Genomic DNA, 20,725 nt, shown 5'->3' with positions numbered 1-20,725 from the left:
CACATTGGAGTTAAAGAAAAACCCTTAAAAAAAAAAAAAGAATGTACGGGTGTGTATTAAATACAGGGTTCGTACACATTTTTCGAGGTCAGATTCAAGCACTTTTTAGGGTCATTTTCACCTGATCGCTGAGGTCAAATATATATCTGTATTCTCATGATTATTTATCAATTTTTGCTTTTCCACTGACCCTCAAATTGCGCGAATATAACTTGCGCATAAAAAATTACCTAATGGAAAAACGACAATACCGCCAAAACACAGTTTTTGCGCTGGCAAGAGTGGTTTTCGAGCATACCGCAATTGGTATATCACGCAAAACTGCAATGGAAAGACCTTTTTTCTGTAACTGGAGTCACGTGAATTTAAAAAAAATGGATGTTGACGGACGTTACAACAAGCGAAGAAGAGTTTTAAAAGAAACATGGTGCGGAAACCAAATCATTTTTTAATTTAGTACGGGATTTTTATTAGAGCTGCAACCGATTAATCGACTCAAAGTGATCATTCAACCACAATTCTCCTGAATCAAAGCTTTATTTCCTTCATTTCTCTGCTGTTAAACATTGGTTCCACTGTTGTGTTTCACACGGACACTTATTGTGACGCACAAAGAAGCTTCAGTTCAGGAAAACTGCAATAGAATATTTCCCTTCAATCAATTCGAGTCGACTAATCGAATCAGGACTTTTTGCATCGACTTCAAGCTCCTAGTCGATTAATCGGTTGCAGCTCTAATTTTTTTCGCAGATGTACTCTGTATTATACTATAAACGTCTAAAATTATGTTTTGTAATAGCAAAAGTTAGAAATTAAAAGAGAACACAAAAACGCACAAAAAAAGGGAAGCCACTCGGCATACTTTAAGCATACTTGATAAAAATGTACCTAGAGTCGACCTAAGAGCACCCGCTAATTGAAGAAAACTTTTATTTTTCACGTATCACCTCTTTGTAAGTTGCTTTGGCTCGCTATCTAACCTGGCAGAGTTAATATTAAAAAATAAAACTAAATTCACATCAGAGTTAGAATTGTAAGCATTTTCAAACACTTAAAACTAAAATTCAAAAACACAACATTGCAATTCAAGCATTTTCAAGGATTTCAAGCATCCGTGTGAACCCTGTAAATAACACTGGGTTACAAAACAATGTTTTTTTGCAAGTTGTCTAGGTTTTTTCAACCGAATTAGGACCATTTTGCACCGCTAAATCCAAAAATGACATCTGTTTTTCTTAATCAGGTCAGGTTTTTTTTTGCCAATTTGATTTTGAAAAATTTGATCTTCTCACAAAATTGATGACATTTTTGTGACTTTATCAGTTGATTTTTTTATATAGTTCTCACCCAAAATAGGTTTTAAGAGAAAAAAAAAATCATTTTCTAACAGGATGTATTTACTAAGTGTTGCAAACTTTAATTCCTGTAAATTGAATAACAGATATTGATAAAGGTAAGTACATGTAAATTGAACGTTAAATCGTCATTGTGCAAAAAAAAAAAACAAAAAAAAACAAAAACAATCATAAATTGGCAAAAGCCAAATCTTCAGAACTCGTTTATTGCAAGAAATATGAAAGAATTTTGTATCATATGATGTGAAAATGCCCATAAATGTAAGCAAAAATGTTAAAAAGCCAATATGTAGCAGAGTTCAGAAAGTTGACCTGATTGAGCAAAATTAATGTGATATTTGGATTCAGCACACCAAAATTATCCTAAATCAGCTCAAAAAACTTAAACAATAAATGTGTTGTTGACCAGTGTAATTTGCAGATAACAAAAAAAAACAAAACAAAAAAATAGTCATAGAAAAAACACAAGCTTTGGTAAATACTCTGAGATTGTAAAATGTTGTTACAATGCAACAGATGGGATCGTTGTTTAGGGTGGAGTCAAAGTTAGTGAGGTGAGAAATGGAGGATTGTAAGGATGATGGCAAAAAATGCACCAATGCACAGGAAACTGAAAAATGTACACGATGAATGAATTTGACAATGTCGCCTTCAGAGGTTGTCTACTCCAGAGGAAAAGGATGGATGGACACTGATCGTACGTTATGGGCGTCAGCATCCTTGTGTCATCCTCTACCGACGACCTCTGCATTTACACCGAGTGGAAAAAGACGGAATAATAGCCGCTAATAATTCCATCCCTGCAGACACTCCAGCTTTCTCCCAAACTGTATGTGTGAGCATCGGTGTGTGCACAGTCTCACTATAGCCCTAGCCATGTGATGATGATGACGATGATGAGATGAGCTGAGTTTTGGCGTAAACCTCGTCTGGCACAAACTCCCGTCATTATCACTGAGCTCCAACGGCTTAATTTGTTTCTATTTCTCACTGGTTTCCACAGCAACCCAGCCACTTCGGTCACACGCTGCCAGTTGCATGGTCGAGGTTCAGTGCGTCTTTTCCAAAAAGACACACACACACACACCACACACACACACACACAGAAGTAGACAGTAAAGGCCTCTAAGCCTCAGTGTTCTGCCTGATAATATGCAGTCTTGTCCTCCAGCGCTAAGCTAACAAGTAAAAACTGCATTTTCACTTCTGTTTCATTTACGCTGCGTTTCCACTACGTAGTATCGGCTCGGCTCGACTCAACTTTTTGCATTTCCATTACGGAAAAGGGCCTGGAATCTGGTACCTGGTACAGTCTACTCTCGTTATACCGCCAACTTCCGTTCACGGCCAAATTGGCGGTATAGCGAAAATGGCGTTACAACGGGTTGCGTCCATAATGTGCATGTCTTTACTATATGATGTCTATGCTGCCTCCGTTAACCCGTTCTAATCGCGTTTCTACATAAATCTTGATTCTGTTATGTTGTAAGGGATCATTTAAAGTGGGGAAACATTTTAAGCATTATTATACCGTGTCGGGAAATGACACCCCATCATCTTGAGGCTTTGGCTTAATCCCACGTCCTCTTCCCGACATCCTGACCTACTGAGTGTTCTGCGATAAATGAACGGTGGCCGTTCCGTAGACCTGCTCGTAGCTTGTCGCGATCAGCGTCTGGCGCGTTTGTTTCAGTGCATTGTTAAAATGTATGTGTACTCGATGGCAATCACGCTGGCGGTATAACGGTCGGGAAATCAATGGTATAAGTGTTGTTTGTGCATGGAACTGGGCTGGCGGATGGCGATAGGCGGAAATGGCGGTAGCTAATGGATAATGCATTGGGGATTTTTGTGCGATGGTTTTGGTCGGCGGTGAGCGAAAATGGCGGTATAACGGCGGGCGGTTTAACGAGAGTAGACTGTACTAGTTTTTTGATACCACCTCCGCTGAGGTTCCAGGACTGAGGGCCAGCAAGGTTCTAATAGTTTTGGATTTTTCATTCTAGTTTAGTTTTATTTAGTTTTGACTTTTTTTTTCTCTAATTCAGTTAGTTTTAATTCATTTTAGAGCAGGTTTGCTAGTTTTTATTAGTTTTCATTTTTTTCTAAATGCTTAATTTTAGACAGGACTCTGCTGCTTTCTCCCAACTTTAGTCTCCACGTTTCCAGGTAGAGTGGAGACCAAAAGACGACTGGAAACCACAAGTGACCACAAGTGACGGAGCGTGAAGTGTCGTATGGTGCCGCTAGCTAAAATTGCTAGAGTGAAATAAATCAATTTTGTATCAATCCGACACTGACAAAGACAAAAACGAAGGGACTTTTATCTATAATTTTTATATGTTTTAGTTAGTTTTTGTAAGCACACAATACAGTTTCAGTTACTTATCATTTTTTCTTTTAATTGTAGTTTTTATTTATGTCAGTTAACAAAAATGTTTTTTCAATTCTAGTTTTTGTCATTTCGTTAGTTTTCGTTAACGATAATAACCTTGGGGCCAGATACTAAAACGTGACGTGTAAACACTGCAGACCACTGATTGGTCAGACAGTCGTCTCTGTGACCCGCCGTTTTACAAAAAACAGATGCAGAAGTTGACAGTAAATATAGCGGTGGGTTAATCCACATGATAACAACCCGCAAAACTACACCATGGTTTGTCGAGGAGGTTCAGACGTAAAAATTCAGCATGAGCTTGACGAGACAACATGCAACGAGTGAGTTTATCAACAACTCTGAGCAAACGACACAGAAGTAACGTGCCGCATCGCTATGACGTCCAGGTACTGGAAAGTCAGTAGTATCCTGTAATTGAAATGGTCTCCAGGAATAGGAGCTGGGATCGGAGTCGAGTCAACCCGAGCCGAGTCGAGACAGTTCCAGGTAGTGGAAACCCAGCATTAGACCAGCGGTCCTCAACTGGTCCGGCTTCAGGACCCACTATCACCCCTGAATGACAAGCTGCAACCCAAATTGATAAAATTTCTCAAATGTATTTAATGAAAAGCTGGTGTGTGTGTGTGTGTGTGTGTGTGTTTGAATCTGGGATAATACAGAATATCACAGTATGAAACACAGAAGACTACTTTCATGATAAACCAAACTGACCAGCACGTGGCAATGCTAAGGAAATATTCCCTTTAAAAATAAATCGGGTACATTTGAACCAAAACTAAAAAGTGTACTGCCCCAAATGGAGGAGTTTAAGTATCTAGGGGTCTTGTTCACGAGTGAGGGAAGGATAGAGCGTGAGATTGACAGACGGATCGGTGCAGCATCCACAGTGAGGCGGTCACTGTACCGGTCAGTTGTGGTGAAGAAGGAGCTGAGCCGAAAGGTGAAGCTCTTGATTTACCGGTCAGTCTACGTTCCTACCCTCACCTATGGTCATGAGCTTTGGGCCATGACCGAAAGGACAAGATCCCGGATACAAGCGGTCGAAATGAGTTTCCTCCGTAGGGTGGCTGGGCGCACCCTTAGGGATAGGGGGAGAAGCTCAGTCACCAGGGAGGAGCTCGGAGTAGAGCCGCTGCTCCTCCACATCCAGAGGGACCAGCTGAGGTGGCTCAGGCATCTGTTTCGGATGCCTCCTGGACGCCTCCCTGGGGAGGTGTTCCGGGCATGTCCCACCGGGAGAACCTCGGGGAAGACCTAGGACACGTTGGAAAGACTGTGTCTCTCGGCTGGCCTGGGAATGCCTCGGGGTCCACCCGGAAGAGCTGGAGGAGGAGTCTGGGGAGAGGGAAGTCTGGGCATCCCTGCTTAGACTGTTACCCCTGCGAACTGGCCCCCCAGATAGGCGGAAGACGATGGATGGATGGATGAATAAAAAGTGTATTCAGTTTAAAATGAAAAGTCCATTCAGTCACTTATTCAAGAATTAAACACACTGAGGTTTTGTCCAATGTTGGTAAAACCTTATCTGATGTAGTTGTTGTCACACCTGAGTTTCTCCATGATTTGAATTGAAACTTTTGGGGTTTCTTTTACGCTGTGAAATGTCTGGTGTTAATTAACATTACAGTGCATTAATGCCACCTACTGTTGGGGGGGGTGAATGGGCGTCGATCAGCTCCATAAAAACAGAAAACACATGACTGGTTTCTTAACGTTATTTTTTACTAGACAAAGGTTCGCAACCCATTGAAAATGGGTTTGCAACCCACCAGTTGAGGCTACGTTTAGTCAGTAACAATCTGAACTGAAAATGCAAAAGTGGCATTGCATCCTCACTGTGTTTTGAAGGAAAAATCTGCATGCGGACAGACAAGCAAAAGTGTGTGAAATTTCCCATTTATCGATGGTATGCACACCAGGTGGCTAAGTGGCATCACCACCACCAAGACCAAGCACCTGTGTAGCAAGGTTATTATCGTTAACGAAATGAACAAAATGACAAAACTAAAATTGAAAAAACATTTTCGTTAAATGAAATAACTAAAAACTCAAATTAAAAGAAGAAAATGATAACTAACTAAAACTCTATCGCTTACAAAACTAACTAAAACGTATAAAAATTATGGATAAAATTCCCTTAATTTTTGTCTTTGTCAAATCTACCCACGGGTACAAATAAAGTCACCTTGAACCTTGTTGATATAGGATAGAATGTTAAAATTTCATCTAAGATCAGCGGTATAGAGAGGTATAGAAGTCGGGAGGCCAACAGTGAAAGTACGGAAAGATTCAGTTTCGTTTTCACGTAAGTGACGTTGTGTATTGATCGCACCCCCACCTACATTACCCCCTCCATCCTGCTATAGGGAATTTAGAATTTATCCATGGTACTGTACATACGTTTGTGTCTGTGCTCAGTCAGAGCCGCCCCAAATGAAGTGTCCACGGTAACCTCACTAATTTCTTTAAATAGGATGGCGGGGAAGATAAAATATATGAAAAAAACTGAAACTAATACTAAACTAAAACTAAGCATTCAAAAAAAAAAAACAACTAATAAAAACTAGCAAACCTGCTCTAAAAACGAATTAAAACTAACTCAATTAGAGAAAAAAAAAAAGTCATAAACTAAATAAAACTAAACTATAATGAAAAATCCAAAACTATTATAACCTTGCTGTGTAGAACCTTTCTACATCTCTTCCTGTTCTCTCCTAGCGCAAAATACAATCACAAAACAGGAAACAGAACATCTTACTTCTCTGCTCTCTACTACTCTACATAAAGATTGATGACAACAGCTGAAACGACTCTTGGATGTAAATTAGAGCGGCTAGGACAACTTGAAGGTCCGTCGCAGGGAAATAATCTGACATGTTGTTGTTTTCCTGTACTGGTGTGTACCCATGATGTAAACTCTATGCGACAAGAGAATGCAGTTTTGTGTTTTCAAACCTTTAGACCAGGGGTCAAACTCATTTTAGGTCAGGGGCCAAATCCTCCCAATATGATCTGTAGTGGGCCGGACCAGTGAATTAATAACATATTAATATATAAATAATGCCAACTCCAAATATTTCAATGTATTTTATAATGAAAAAGTCAAATTACATTATGGAAACGTTTACATCTATAAACTGTCCTTTTAAAAATGTGAATAACATGAAGAACCATGGAAAAACTGAAATGTATTAAGAAAAATAAGTGCAATTTTAACTCTATTCTGCCTCTGCTTATCATTTGTAAATGTGCATTACAACTTACAGATCACAATGGATCTGCAAATTTACAAAATATTCTAGTAACTGGCAAAAAAATTAGTAAAATTGCATTTACTTCTCTGAACACATTTCTAGTTTTTCATATGTTTTGTGAGAGGCTAGTTTGTAAATTTACATATTTTCATCTAATTACACTTTTTTTTTTTTACATTAAAACAGTGGAAAAATTTTGAATTGTCATTATTTGTACATTTTTAATGGTAGTATTTTACTGATCTGACCCACTTGAGACTATAGTAGGGCTTTATATGGGCCCTAAAGTAAAACCATTGACTGTTAGTATCTTCAGTGTAATTTTTGCATTTCACAAATTCATCCTACAGGCCGGATTGGACCCTTTGGCGGGCCGGATTTGGCCCCCGGGCCTCATGTTTGACATCTGTGCTTTACACGGTGACGCGAGAGTAGAGCGTTTTTAAGATTACCACTCCGGAAGATGGTTTCATTTCTTTGCGTTTGCCGTCTAAACGAAAGGCACATCTGAGAAAATATTTAGTCGTTTTCACCAGAGAGCGTTGTCGTGTAAACTGGGTCTCAGAATCACTGGTTTAGACCACAAGTCTGGCTCAGTCAATGCTGACATACAGTCGAGGTGATGTTAACAACTGTGGATTGGTTGCAAAGCAAATAGATCTGATATCCGCACCACTGAAGTGACATCATACCCTTTTATTTCCTGAAAGATTGAGAGTGTCGCCAAACATCACTTGTCATCGCCCTGAAGGGAGATGACCAATTCGTCAACGTGACATCTCCCAAAGTCCATTCCATTAAGCTTGTTTTCGTCCAATGTTTCACCACTTCTTGAGGTGTGCGAGCAACTCTCGGGTCCTCCGTCATACGTACCCGGCGCATTTGGCCTCTGAGAAACCACAGAAATAGGCTCTGAAAACCCAAAACCGCTATTCCCAATTCCCTCTGACAATCCCTCAGCTGAACCGCATAATCCTGGCTGCAGCAGCGACTCCTTCAACTTTCCATTTGCAGTGGACACCGCTCAAGGGTATTAGCTACAAAGTTTGAGAAGATTGATTAACCCATAAAAACCCAACGACGACCTAAACCATCTACTGATATTAAATGTTTAATAACTTTAGAGCCACAAATCCAGTCAATACATGTAAATAATCGGTGTAAAATACAGTTTGTCGTCTTTTCATGGTCATCAGATAGAACTCATTTGGACGTTCAGAGGCTCCAAAGTTACCCCAGAAACACCGTCATCTTCTACAACACAGGCGTCAAACATGCAGCCCGGGGGCCAAATCCGTCCCGCCAAAGGGTCCAATCCGGGATGAATTTGTGAAATGCAAAAATTACACTTAAGATATTAACAATCAATGGTGTCAAAATCCTTTTAATTCAGGTTCCACATACAGTCCAATTAGATTTCAAGTGGGTCAGAACAGTAAAATATTATCATAATAATCAATAAATAATGACCACCCGAAATTTTGTCTTTGTTTTTTTGGTGTAAAAAAGTAAAACTATATGAAAATGTGAATAACCTGAACAAATATAAACAAACGAAATGTCTTAAGAATAGTAAATCCAGTTTTAACCAATATTCTGCCTGTTACTAAATTGTTTTGTGCGATTGTATGCACATGTGTAAATGATAAATTGATAAAACGAGGCCGAACTTTGTTAAAATTACACTTGTTTTTCTAACCCTCCAGTATCCCATCCAGCAAGGCCCGTACTAAACACAAGTGTGCCTTTTTTTTCCGCACACTTGTGGAATAATGTCAAAAAAATTTTCATACAGTTTGTTTTTAATTCTTTTACACTTTTTTCTATTTCATCAACTTGAGCTGTAAATAAAAATACCAAATACTCAATAATTTTCACATTTTTAACCCTTTAAATGCCGTGTTTGTAATGTAAACAAACCATTTTTTTGGATGGAAATAACACACAAAAATATTTTTTTTCAATATACATAAAAAGTGAATCACATATTATTTGATTTTTTCATCCTGGCATATGTCAGTGATTAACTCCGACATTGGGTAATTACATTATTATTTTTGGTGCTAGGTCAGATGTTCAAATTACTGGCATCTGTCACCAAGTGTGCAAAAAATGCACACCTATAAATCAAACTATCAAATATTATATATTGATTATTTTTCTGCTCTAATTGATTTGTTTTTTTTAAATCAAGCTCAGCTCTAATCATACATATCAAATGGAAGAAATAGTGCGTTTTAGGCACATTTGGGCAGACAGATGCTAGTCTTGTGATTTCTTTTTGTTTACAATGTGCACATTTTAGTTGGTGACCAGAATTTTAAAGATCATGCAAAAATGAACAACTTTGAATTCTGACCTTATTTAAATTGTGAAAAGGATATGAATGTTTTTAAAACGAAGTGCAAAGTGTGCCTAAAAGGCGCACCCGGATACCGGAGGGTTAACACAATTCAAGTTGTTCATGTTATTCAGATTTTTAAGGAAACTTTGTGGACGTAAAGCCTGATAATATAATTTAACTTTGGCTCTCTGTTATTATTTTAACTGGTTTGGGCCCACTTCAGATCAATGTGCTGAATGTGGCCCCTGAACTAAAATGAGTTTGACACCCTGTTCTACAACATTGATTCACCAGTAAAACCCATGGAGTTGGATCAGTGACAGTGGATGGAGACACTGGGTTTATGTTCAGTTAATGATAGTGTTTTTATATATAAAAAAAAAAAAAAGATCCTTTTTTTCATTTTCTATGTTTCTGATAAAATAACTCAATCTTTAATCTGAGCTTTCAATGAAAATCGACATAATCAGTCATTTAATTATAGGTAAAAATACTGAATTTACACTGAAAAAATGCAAAATACAGAGAATAATACTGTAGGGTCCAAACATTGTATTCGAAATCTCTCTGATGGGAGCATTGTAGAGACAATTTGACAGATTAGTGTTGCCTAAAATGACCCACATTTATTACTTTTAAATTCATTTTGCTTTAGTTGGACCATAAGGGATGTAGAAGCCAAGATGTAATAACATCCGAATAACGTAATAACGGCCGATAAGGTAATAAATTTGCCATTTTTAAAATGTAAATAGGCCAATAACAAATATCTGGCCAACAATGTCATAAAAGTCCTGAACCGATAATGGTAATAACTTTTGGCCAATAACGTTATTAACTTATTGGCTGGTTATTATGTTATTGGCCGGGAGGAAAAAAAAATTCTTTGCAAATGTAATAACTGAGCTAATAATGTTATAAGTTATAACGTTATTGGCCAAAAGCTATTACCTTATCGGTTTCAGGACTTTTATTACGTTATTGGCCTATTACATTTAAAAAATAGCAAATTTATTACAATATCGGCCATTATTATGTTATCAGCTGTTTATTACATTATTGGCTTCTACAAGGGATTATCCAAAACATGGAGCTATTTATATTGAAATAGATATTGAAATGGCAATCATTAAAGTTTGCTCTCTGATGGGACATTACTGTGTTTTGACCCTGTAACAAATGATGATAAATCCTTGAAAAAAAGGTAAACAGAAGGAAAAATTCATTTAGGAACTGGGATAAAAGTGTCACTGGGTCTTTATGGGTTCAAAAGAATGTGCAGAAACTTGCGATGAACCCTTCACTGAAGGAGTATCTTGAATTCTGTACAAGAGGAACTTCTGCTATCCACCACCAAGGTTATAATAGTTTTAGGATTTTTCATTATAGTTTAGATTTAGTTAGTTTCGACTTTTTTTTCTCTAATTCAGTTAGTTTTATTAGTTTTTAGAGCAGGTTTGCTAGTTTTTTTATTAGTTTTTGTTTTCTTCTAAATGCTTAGTTTTAGTTTAGTTTTAGTTTCGTCACATCTTTTCTCTTCCTCCCCGTCGTATTCAATAAATCTCATACAGGACTCTGCTGTTTTCCTCCCAAGTTTGAGGGGCCGTTTACACGCGTAGGATTCAGTCGACTCCGGGAAGATTTCATCGCGGATTAGCCTTCTGTTAACATGGAAACGGTGCCTAGAGTGCCTGAAATCCGGAAACTTTTGATACCAGGGTCCAGGGTGGAATGTTATCGATACGCTCCGCATTTCAGCTCCCGTGTTAACAGCGAATCGGAGCGTTCCGGGTAAAATATGACGTCACCGCATGCGCGCAGCAGCCAAGAACCGCCAGTTAACCCACTCCAGGCCAGTTGGTGGCGGTAATGCGCCTCCAAGCTGGTTTGCCAGCCTCTATGACACAATAAAGCTGCAGAAAAAGAAGGAACAACCACAACAACAATGGCCGGTTTCAGAACACATACCGTGCTGCTAACTGTGCTCAGCTCGTCTGTCCAGACACAAGAAGTCCTGCGTCTTTGTACGACCACGTCGCCACTGATGGTTGTAAATAGTGTTCTCTCCGCTTCTTCGTCTTCTTCTTTCTTCTTCTTCTTCTTCTTCTCCTCATTTAAAGGCTGTCTAAAACGGAAAATCGTTTGTGCGCAGGCGCGTGTTTTACCGCCACTGTTTTCACTACAGCTCTACATCGCCAGCTACTGGTCTGGCATGGCCACTACAGCGTATTCAGCCGTCCTCAGCGGACGTCATGTTAACGCAGATCGTTATCTAGCGGCTTCGTCTTAACGCAGAAGTGATTTTATAACGCAAAGGAGAAAATCTTTGCGGAGTGTTTGCCATGTAAACGTACCCTAGTCTCCATGTTTCCATGTAGAGTGGAGACCAGAAGACGACTCTAAACGACAAGTGACAGACCGTGAAGTGTCGATGGTGCCCAGCTAGCTAAAATTGCTAGAGTGAATAAATTTGTAATAAACTACCTCAGTGCATTACGTAGTAAATTTTTCACGTTATGTAGTAAGTTATTACAATTTGAGAAGTTTATTACAAAATACACTTGACACATTTTTATTTTAAAAAATGTAATAACATGGTTCATTATGTAATAACAATCCAAATTAATATCATTTCAGAGCAATTTAGAAGAAATTAGTCACAGGAGCTACAGGTAATGGAATCAGAACTTTAACCACACAGTTTAAAGATTAATTTAGCACATTACATTTTCCTGAAAATAAAAATGTGTCAAGTGCATTTTGTAATAAACTTCTCAAATTGTAATAACTTACTACATAATGCGAAAAAAAATTTACTACATAATGCATTGAGGTAGTTTATTTACAAAATGCGTCAGTTTATTACATAATACGGCTTTATTACAAGATGACGTGACATTCTTATTACATTTTGAACTTTTATTACATAATGGGAAATTATTATATAATGCGGCTCAACAGGGCCGGATTGGACCCTTTGGTGGGCCGGATTTGGCCCCCGGGCCGCATGTTTGACACCTGTGATTTAAAGGTTGAATATGATAGTATTATACTGGTGTGACTGACTTGATATCTAATTGGTCTGTATGTGGAATCTGAATTAAAAGGATTTTTTGACATCCACAATTGTTAATATCTTCAGTGTAATTTTTGTATTTCACAAATCCATCCTACGGGCCAGATTGGATTCTTTGGCGGGCCAGATTTGGCCCCCGGGCCTCATGTTTGACACCTGTGAACCAGAGACTGCAAATCCGAGAGAGAAATGTGAAAGTGATCCACCCATTGGGTCTACCAACAATATAAATCACCCTCCTTTTATTGTGGTCTGTCGGAGTAAAGTCACTGGAGAAGGTAAAGAGACAGTGATATACAACTCCTGATCAGGCCTGGAGGACAGTAATGCATGCAAATGACCACGTAAACAGGAATGGACAATGAATCAAGCAGCGCCAACAAGGTCAAAGCAACCATTCTTCCACCATAACTGCATTATTTGGAGGATTACTCCCAGAAACAAACTACAAACTAACATTCCTGTGGTGCACTTCAAAGTCTTCGTGCATCGTCCCACAAAAACACAACTTGGTCAAATATGCTAACTTACCAAGTCACTTAAAAAACAAACGCACCATCCTTTGTGTTAATATCCAAAAGGTCGTAAAGTGCAGGATGAGCAGATCCACAGTGCGTGCATGATCCAAAATAACACCCGTGTCCTGGCGCACATGCCGGCAGATGCGTATACGGATGCAACCCCGTGAGTGAATTCAACTCTGAGGAATGAGGGGCTGTTTGGAAGCGCAGTGCCGCACAGCTAGCAGAGAAAAGGCGTGTTGTATGTGGAGAACAATCCCAGCATTTGAGCCCCTCTGACCCTGCCTTGGCCCCCACAACGCTAATGGTCGGCCGTGGAATGTGGGCTCCGATCGCCGGGGGAAGACAGATCGCAGAGACCAAAGAACGACAGAGCTGGCAAAGAACTGCATATTCCAAACATGTCAGCTACGAGTATGGGCTGTATATTCACAGGTCTAGTCAAGTTAGACAGGGTGAGTCAGAAAAAACGCTCTTTCCATTTAAAGAAATTGTACTGCTAAAAACGGAAACACTGATTTTTCTTTTGACCATACAGTCATATTGATGTGGTTATTGAGCATGTCTGGTGATGTAGTTATAGATTTATTGCATTGCATAAGAGAGAGAAGGTCCATTGTTTATTGGGCACTGAAATACCTGCCAACACAATGTATGCCACAGTGAACAAACTTGAAATTGACAACAATTACAGGAGTCGGGGCTTTGCTTTCACACTCAGGACATAGGCCTACATGACAGTGCCCAGGGAGTTTTCATCATGGCAAGACCACAGTTTACGGATGTGCAGAGAGCTTTCATGGTGACAAAATTCTGCGAAACTGGTAGCGTCCAAGAAACCATCCGGCAGTTTCAAGACCGCTTCCCTTTTTCTTGTGGGGGTATCTTAAAAACCGTGTGTATCAGACTGTTCCACAAACTCTTCAGGAACTCCGAAATCGCATCACGGCTGAAATCCAAGCCCTACGACGAACACGAATGGCGAGAAGAGCTGTGTTAGAGATGCAACAACGAGCACAGATTTGCATCAATCTGAATGGTAGCCAGGTCGAAGGTCGTGCCGGACGACTTCGTTGAGACAAAACATTTTGATGGCGAGTAAACATGCTGTAATGGTTGACAATTTCAATTTCATTCACGGTGGCATAGACTGTGTTGGCAGATATTTCGGTGCACGATAAACAATGGACATTCCCTCTGTTATGCTATGCCATAAATCAATGATTCAATCGCCAGACATGCTCAATAACCACATCAATATGACTGTATAATCAAAAGAAAAATAAGCATTTCCATTTCAGTGGTACAATTTCTTTAAATGAAAAGAGCGTTTTTTGCTGACTCACCCTGTATTTAAGACCTTTATAAGACTACAGGGTGGGGGAAAAGTAGCTAGGCATTAGAATTTGCTTAGTTTGTTCAGTTTTTACCTGTGGGGTCGCACAAAAGTGGAGGTGTGCAAGACAAAATCTCGTACACCGGAGGCCTTGGAGACACGAAATCGGGAGGTTTTAACCCTTTCATGCATACTGGTCACTACAGCGGACAGTTATTCTACAGCTGTTCTCTTGTATATTCATGGATTTTGTTGTTTTTGTTTTTTTTGGACATATCTTCATTAAATTGTTAAGACACTACATATCTTTTCTGACATGAATTGGTAAACATTGTGTACAGTACATCTCTCCTGAGTGTAATAGTTATAGTTTTGTGCAATTTATTAGTAAATACATGTTTCTTCTTCGCGTCGAAAATTAACCCTTTCATGCATTAATTATGAGAACCTTAGTTAAGACTTTTTTCTTAAGTGTTTTTTATTCCTCCATAGGCATGGAAAAAAAACAAAAAACAATGTGATCAAGTTGTTGTTGTTTTTTTTTCCATGGAGTTACAAAACTGGTCCATGCATTTAATATTTTGAAGTAAAGAAACGCGTTTAAAACCCAATATCAGAAATTGATATTAAAACAATGAAATAAAATCTGATGTTTCTCACATTTAACATATTCTAAGGCTAATTATTACTCTTTTCATGGAGATAATATGCAAAAAAAAAAAAAACAACAACTTTTTTTGCAAACAAATAATTGATTTACACTGAAACATGTTACTATGCAGATCAGGTTTATCAAGAACAGCAAAGTTACAGTAATGGTATGAATTAAAGTGTATTATGGATGATGCATAAGCGTCCACTGTGTTGGCTGATATGGAATTAAAACAACAAAACCCATGAATATACAAGAGAACAGCTGGAGAAGAACTGTCCACTGAGTTACCAGAATGCATGAAAGGGTTAAACACATGGTGTCCAGCTGAATGCACATTTTTGCAACTTCAGGTTAATAACATTATTATTATTATTATTATTATTATTATTATTATTATTATTATTACTATTTTTTTAATGTATTTTTAACATTATTTATTTATTTTTCATAAGAAATGTTTCAATCACATTGTTTTTTCATGTTTAAAGAGAAATGAAAACACTCAGGAAAAAAAAATCTTGATTAAGGTTCTCATAATTTGTGCATAAAAGGGTTAATGATATCCTAGACCAGCGGTTCTCAACCTTTTTTCAGTGATGTACCCCCTGTGAAATATTTTTTCAGGCCAAGTACTCCCTAACCAGCACCAACCAAAGCATGTTTTTGTTGAAAAAAAATGACCTAAAACAGAGTGCTGTGCTATCAGTGTCTGATTTATTAAACTTTGGAACTCCATTTGTAGTGGTCTCTCTTGAACTATTTGGAAATAAAAAGATATAACTAAAAAAAAGAAAGAAATAATTAACCCTTTCATGCATGAATTATGGGGAACCTTAATCAAGATTTTTTCCTGAGTGTTTTTATTCCTCTTCAGGCATGAAAAAAAAACTCCAACGCCTTGATTCCCATCGTTCTGAGTTGATTTCTTGTCCAAGGTGCAGCAAACTTCGAACTCATGTCAACCAATTAGAGAACGATATTTTCTCCAAACAGATATTATTAAATTAGCACTTCCTCATGCTTACTTTTCACTTATCCCTTAAATTTCCTGACGTCAGTTTTCACAGACGACAACTGCTCGTGTGTTGGGCTAAATGTTCTGCAAAGTTAGCCATAATCAGGTCCTGATTTCGATATAAATTGTTGGGTCGGAACAGATGGAACTGAGTCATCAAATGTTACTTTCTTTGAAATTTGGACTCGGACACATTTAGACACAACTTTATGGGAACATAACTTAAGCCGTTCCTTAAAGTTCCCGAAGTCAGCTTTCTCAGGCGACAACTGCATGTGTTAGGCTAAATGTTCTGCAAAGTTAGCGATAATCGGTTCCTAATTTCAATATAAATTGTCGGGTTGGAACAGATGGAACTGAGTCGACTAACGTTACTTTCTTTGCAACTCGGGCATTTAACTGACACATTTAGACACAAGTTTATGGCAACATAACTGAAGCTGTTCCTTAAAGTTCCCGAAGTCAGCTTTCTCAGATGACAACTGCACGTGATGGGCTAAATGTTCTGCAAAGTTAGCGATAATCGGTTCCTAATTTCAATATGAATTGTCAGGTCGGAACTGAGTCGACTAACGTTACTTTCTTTGCAGCTCGGACATTTAAATGACACATTTAGACACAAATTTATAGCAACATATCCTAAGCTGTTCCTTAAAGTTCCCGAAGTCAGCTTTCTCAGATGACAACTGCATGTGTCGGGCTAAATGTTCTGCAAAGTTAGCCATAATCGGTTCCTAATTTGATATAAATTGTCGGGTCAGAACAGGTGAAACTGAGTCGACTAACGTTACTTTCTTTGCAGCTCGGACATTTCCCAGACATATTTAGACACAAGTTTATGGCAACATAACTTAAGCCGTTCCTTAAAGTTCCCGAAGTCAGCTTTCTCAGATGACAACTGCACATGTGTTGGGCTAAATGTTCTGCAAAGTTAGCAATAATTGGTTCCTAATTTCAAAATGAATTGTCAGGTCGGAACTGAGTCGACTGACGTTACTTTCTTTGCAGCTCGGACATTTAAATGACACATTTAGACACAAATTTATGGCAACATATCCTAAGCTGTTCCTTAAAGTTCCCGAAGTCAGCTTTCTCAGATGACAACTGCATGTGTCGGGCTAAATGTTCTGCAAAGTTAGCCATAATCGGTTCCTAATTTTGATATAAATTGTCGGGTCGGAACAGGTGAAACTGAGTCGACTAACGTTACTTTCTTTGCAGCTCGGACATTTCCCAGACATATTTATACACAAGTTTATGGCAACATAACTGAAGCTGTTCCTTAAAGTTCCCGAATCAGCTTTCTCAGATGACAACTGCACGTGATGGGCTAAATGTTCTGCAAAGTTAGCGATAATCGGTTCCTAATTTCAATATGAGTTGTCAGGTCGGAACTGAGTCGACTAACGTTACTTTCTTTGCAGCTCGGACATTTAAATGACACATTTAGACACAAATTTATGGCAACATATCCTAAGCTGTTCCTTAAAGTTCCGAAGTCAGCTTTCTCAGATGACAACTGCACATGTGTTAGGCTAAATGTTCTGCAAAGTTAGCAATAATTGGTTCCTAATTTCAAAATGAATTGTCAGGTCGGAACTGAGTCGACTGACGTTACTTTCTTTGCAGCTCGGACATTTAAATGACACATTTAGACACAAATTTATGGCAACATATCCTAAGCTGTTCCTTAAAGTTCCCGAAGTCAGCTTTCTCAGATGACAACTGCACATGTGTTGGGCTAAATGTTCTGCAAAGTTAGCAATAATTGGTTCCTAATTTCAAAATGAATTGTCAGGTCGGAACTGAGTCGACTGACGTTACTTTCTTTGCAGCTCGGACATTTAAATGACACATTTAGACACAAATTTATGGCAACATATCCTAAGCTGTTCCTTAAAGTTCCCGAAGTCAGCTTTCTCAGATGACAACTGCATGTGTCGGGCTAAATGTTCTGCAAAGTTAGCCATAATCGGTTCCTAATTTTGATATAAATTGTCGGGTCGGAACAGGTGAAACTGAGTCGACTGACGTTACTTTCTTTGCAGCTCGGACATTTAAATGACACATTTAGACACAAATTTATGGCAACATATCCTAAGCTGTTCCTTAAAGTTCCCAAAGTCAGCATTCTTGATGACAACTGCACGTGATGGGCTAAATGTTCTGCAAAGTTAGCGACAATCGGTTCCTAATTTCAACATAAATTGTCGGGTTGGAACAGGTGAAACTGAGTCAACTAATATTACTTTATTTCCAACTTGGACATTTAAATGACACATTTAGACACAAGTTTATTGCAACATATCCTAAGCTGGTCCTTAAAGTTCACAAAGTCAGCTTTCTTAGTTGACAACTGCATGTGTTGGGATAAATGTTCTGCAAAATTAGCCATAATCAGTTCCTAATTTTGATAAAATTGTTGGGTCGGAACAGATGGAACTGAGTTGACAAATGTTACTTTCTTTGCAACTTGGACATTTAATTGACACATTTAGACACAAATTTATGGCAACATAACTGAAGACCTGCCATAATCAAATTTAAAAACCTTTTAAAGACTTTTTTAAGGTATCGCACACACAACACGCTTCTACAACAGCTTCATCCCTGCTGCAGTGAGGCTCCTGGCAAATGCAAAATAAAGTAGGCATAGTGCAATATAATGCATGTGTATATGTGTACTTGTACGTGTGTATATGTTTGTATACGCATGTGTGTAGGTGTGTATGTATATATATGAGCTGGTTGTAGGCTGACTACCTCCTTATGGGTGTATTTATTTATCTATTTAAAACCCTTTTAGCCCTATCAGCCCGCCCGTGGGCCGAAAAAAATTATATTAATATTCATCTACTACAAAAATATAATAAATCAGGACAATGAATGTTTTTTTCAACTTTTGCTCAAAGTTTAGACTATGGAAGTAAGTCTGTCTCATCAGATTTGGAATTATAAAAGCCACTGAATTTCTAGCACTGAATTTTTTTGCACTGAAATTAAGTATCGGAATTTTTTTTTTGCACTGAAATTAAGTATCGGAATTTTTTGTCTCTCAATTTAACTATGTTCATAAATTGAGAATAAAAAAAAATTCAAATGCAAAAAATTCAGAAGCAAAAATTTCAGATGCAAAAAATTTAGATGCAAAACATTCAGATGCAAAAAATTCAGATGCAAAAAAATTCAGATGCAAAAAATTCAGAAGCAAAAAATTCAAATGCAAAAAAATTCAGACGCAAAAAATTTAGATCTCACATCCGGGACACCACGGATAAGCAATCGATTCTATCTCAAGTCGAACCGTCAGCCAACCAACCAACCAGTTACGTTAGGTTGGTCATGTGACACCAATGCAGGAAGACGGTCAGCGCGGATCTGTGATCTGAATTTTTTGCTTTTGAATTTTTTGCTTCTGAATTTTTAGCATCTGAATTTTTTGCATCTGAATTTTTTGCTTTTGAATTTTTTGCTTCTGAATTTTTAGCATCTGAACTTTTCGCTACTGATTTTTTTGCATCTGAATTTTTTTGCTTCAGAATTTTTGCATCTCAATTTTTTGCTTCTGAATTTTATGCATCTCAATTTTTGCATCTGATTTTTTTGCATCTCAGTTTTCTTTTATTCTAAATTTATGAACCTAGTTGAATTCAGAGACAAAAAATTCAGATAATTTCAGTGCAAAAAAATTCAGTACTAGAAATTCAATGGTTTTTATAATTCAAAATCTGATGAGACAGATTTACTTCCATATTAGACCCTAATGTTAATAAAAGTACATCAAAAGTGTATTTTAGTGCAAACTTTAATGTTCAAACATGATTTTTAATCTTTGTGGGGTGAAATATACGCTATTAAAAATCTCCGACGCGAACAGTTAATTTATGCATATCATCGTCAATCCAACCGAAAAAAAAAAAAAAAAAAAAAAAGGCGAGGATAAAAAATTCTAATTTCTCTTTTAGTTTGTTACAGTTTACTCAGGCAGAGTAATAGATACAATATTTTCCACAATGGGAATAGATTCTGTGAGGTCTGTAAATGTCCACAGACACCAAGAACATCCATATGAACCTTATTATTATAAGTATTATAAGTAATTCTTCATTTACTTTGGGTATGTCTTTTCAGGTGTTTTTCCCCTGAAAATATGGTCAGGGTTAAACAGGTTAATTTTATTGTCTTCTGGGTTGGTTTTTATGCACTTTATACATAGAAATTTACAGATGTACAGGACCTTTTTTTTTTTTTTACACAGAATTATGTGTTTTTTTTCTAGTATCTTTTATCTGACTCCCTAAACAACCGCAAAAGAGTTCCTATGTGTGTTTATACAGGGGTTGGACAAAATAATGGAAACACCTTAAAACATCAACAAAATATAATTTAATATGGTGTAGGTCCGCCTTTTGCGGTAATTACAGCCTCAATTCTCCGAGGTATTGATTCATCCAACTTGTGAATTGTTTCCAAAGGAATTTTAAGCCATTCTTCAGTTAGAATACCCTCCAACTCTTTTAGAGACGATGGCGGTGGAAATGGACGTCTTACTTGAATCTCTAAAACTGACCATAAATGCTCAATAATGTTGAGGTCTGGGGACTGTGCCGGCCATACGAGATGCTCAACTTCATTAGAATGTTCCTCATGCCATTCTTTAACAATTCTAGCTGTATGGATTGGGGCATTATCATCCTGAGGTGAAGGTGTTTCCATTATTTTGTCCAACCCCTGTACTTGGGGTATGTCTTTTTAGGCGTTTTTCCCCTGA

General features: G+C 37.9%; 1 protein-coding gene across 1 annotated transcript in view; it reads right to left on the bottom strand.

The window, feature by feature from the left end:
- The window catches only part of sash1a (SAM and SH3 domain containing 1a), an 813,502-nt gene that overhangs the window by 71,178 nt on the left and 721,599 nt on the right, over nucleotides 1-20,725 (bottom strand).

Source organism: Sphaeramia orbicularis, chromosome 24 (genome assembly GCF_902148855.1).
Source record: "Sphaeramia orbicularis chromosome 24, fSphaOr1.1, whole genome shotgun sequence".
In the NCBI taxonomy this organism is placed as follows: domain Eukaryota; kingdom Metazoa; phylum Chordata; class Actinopteri; order Kurtiformes; family Apogonidae; genus Sphaeramia; species Sphaeramia orbicularis.
Note: the sequence above shows the minus strand (reverse complement) of the source record. Positions and strands in the feature narration are given on the sequence as shown.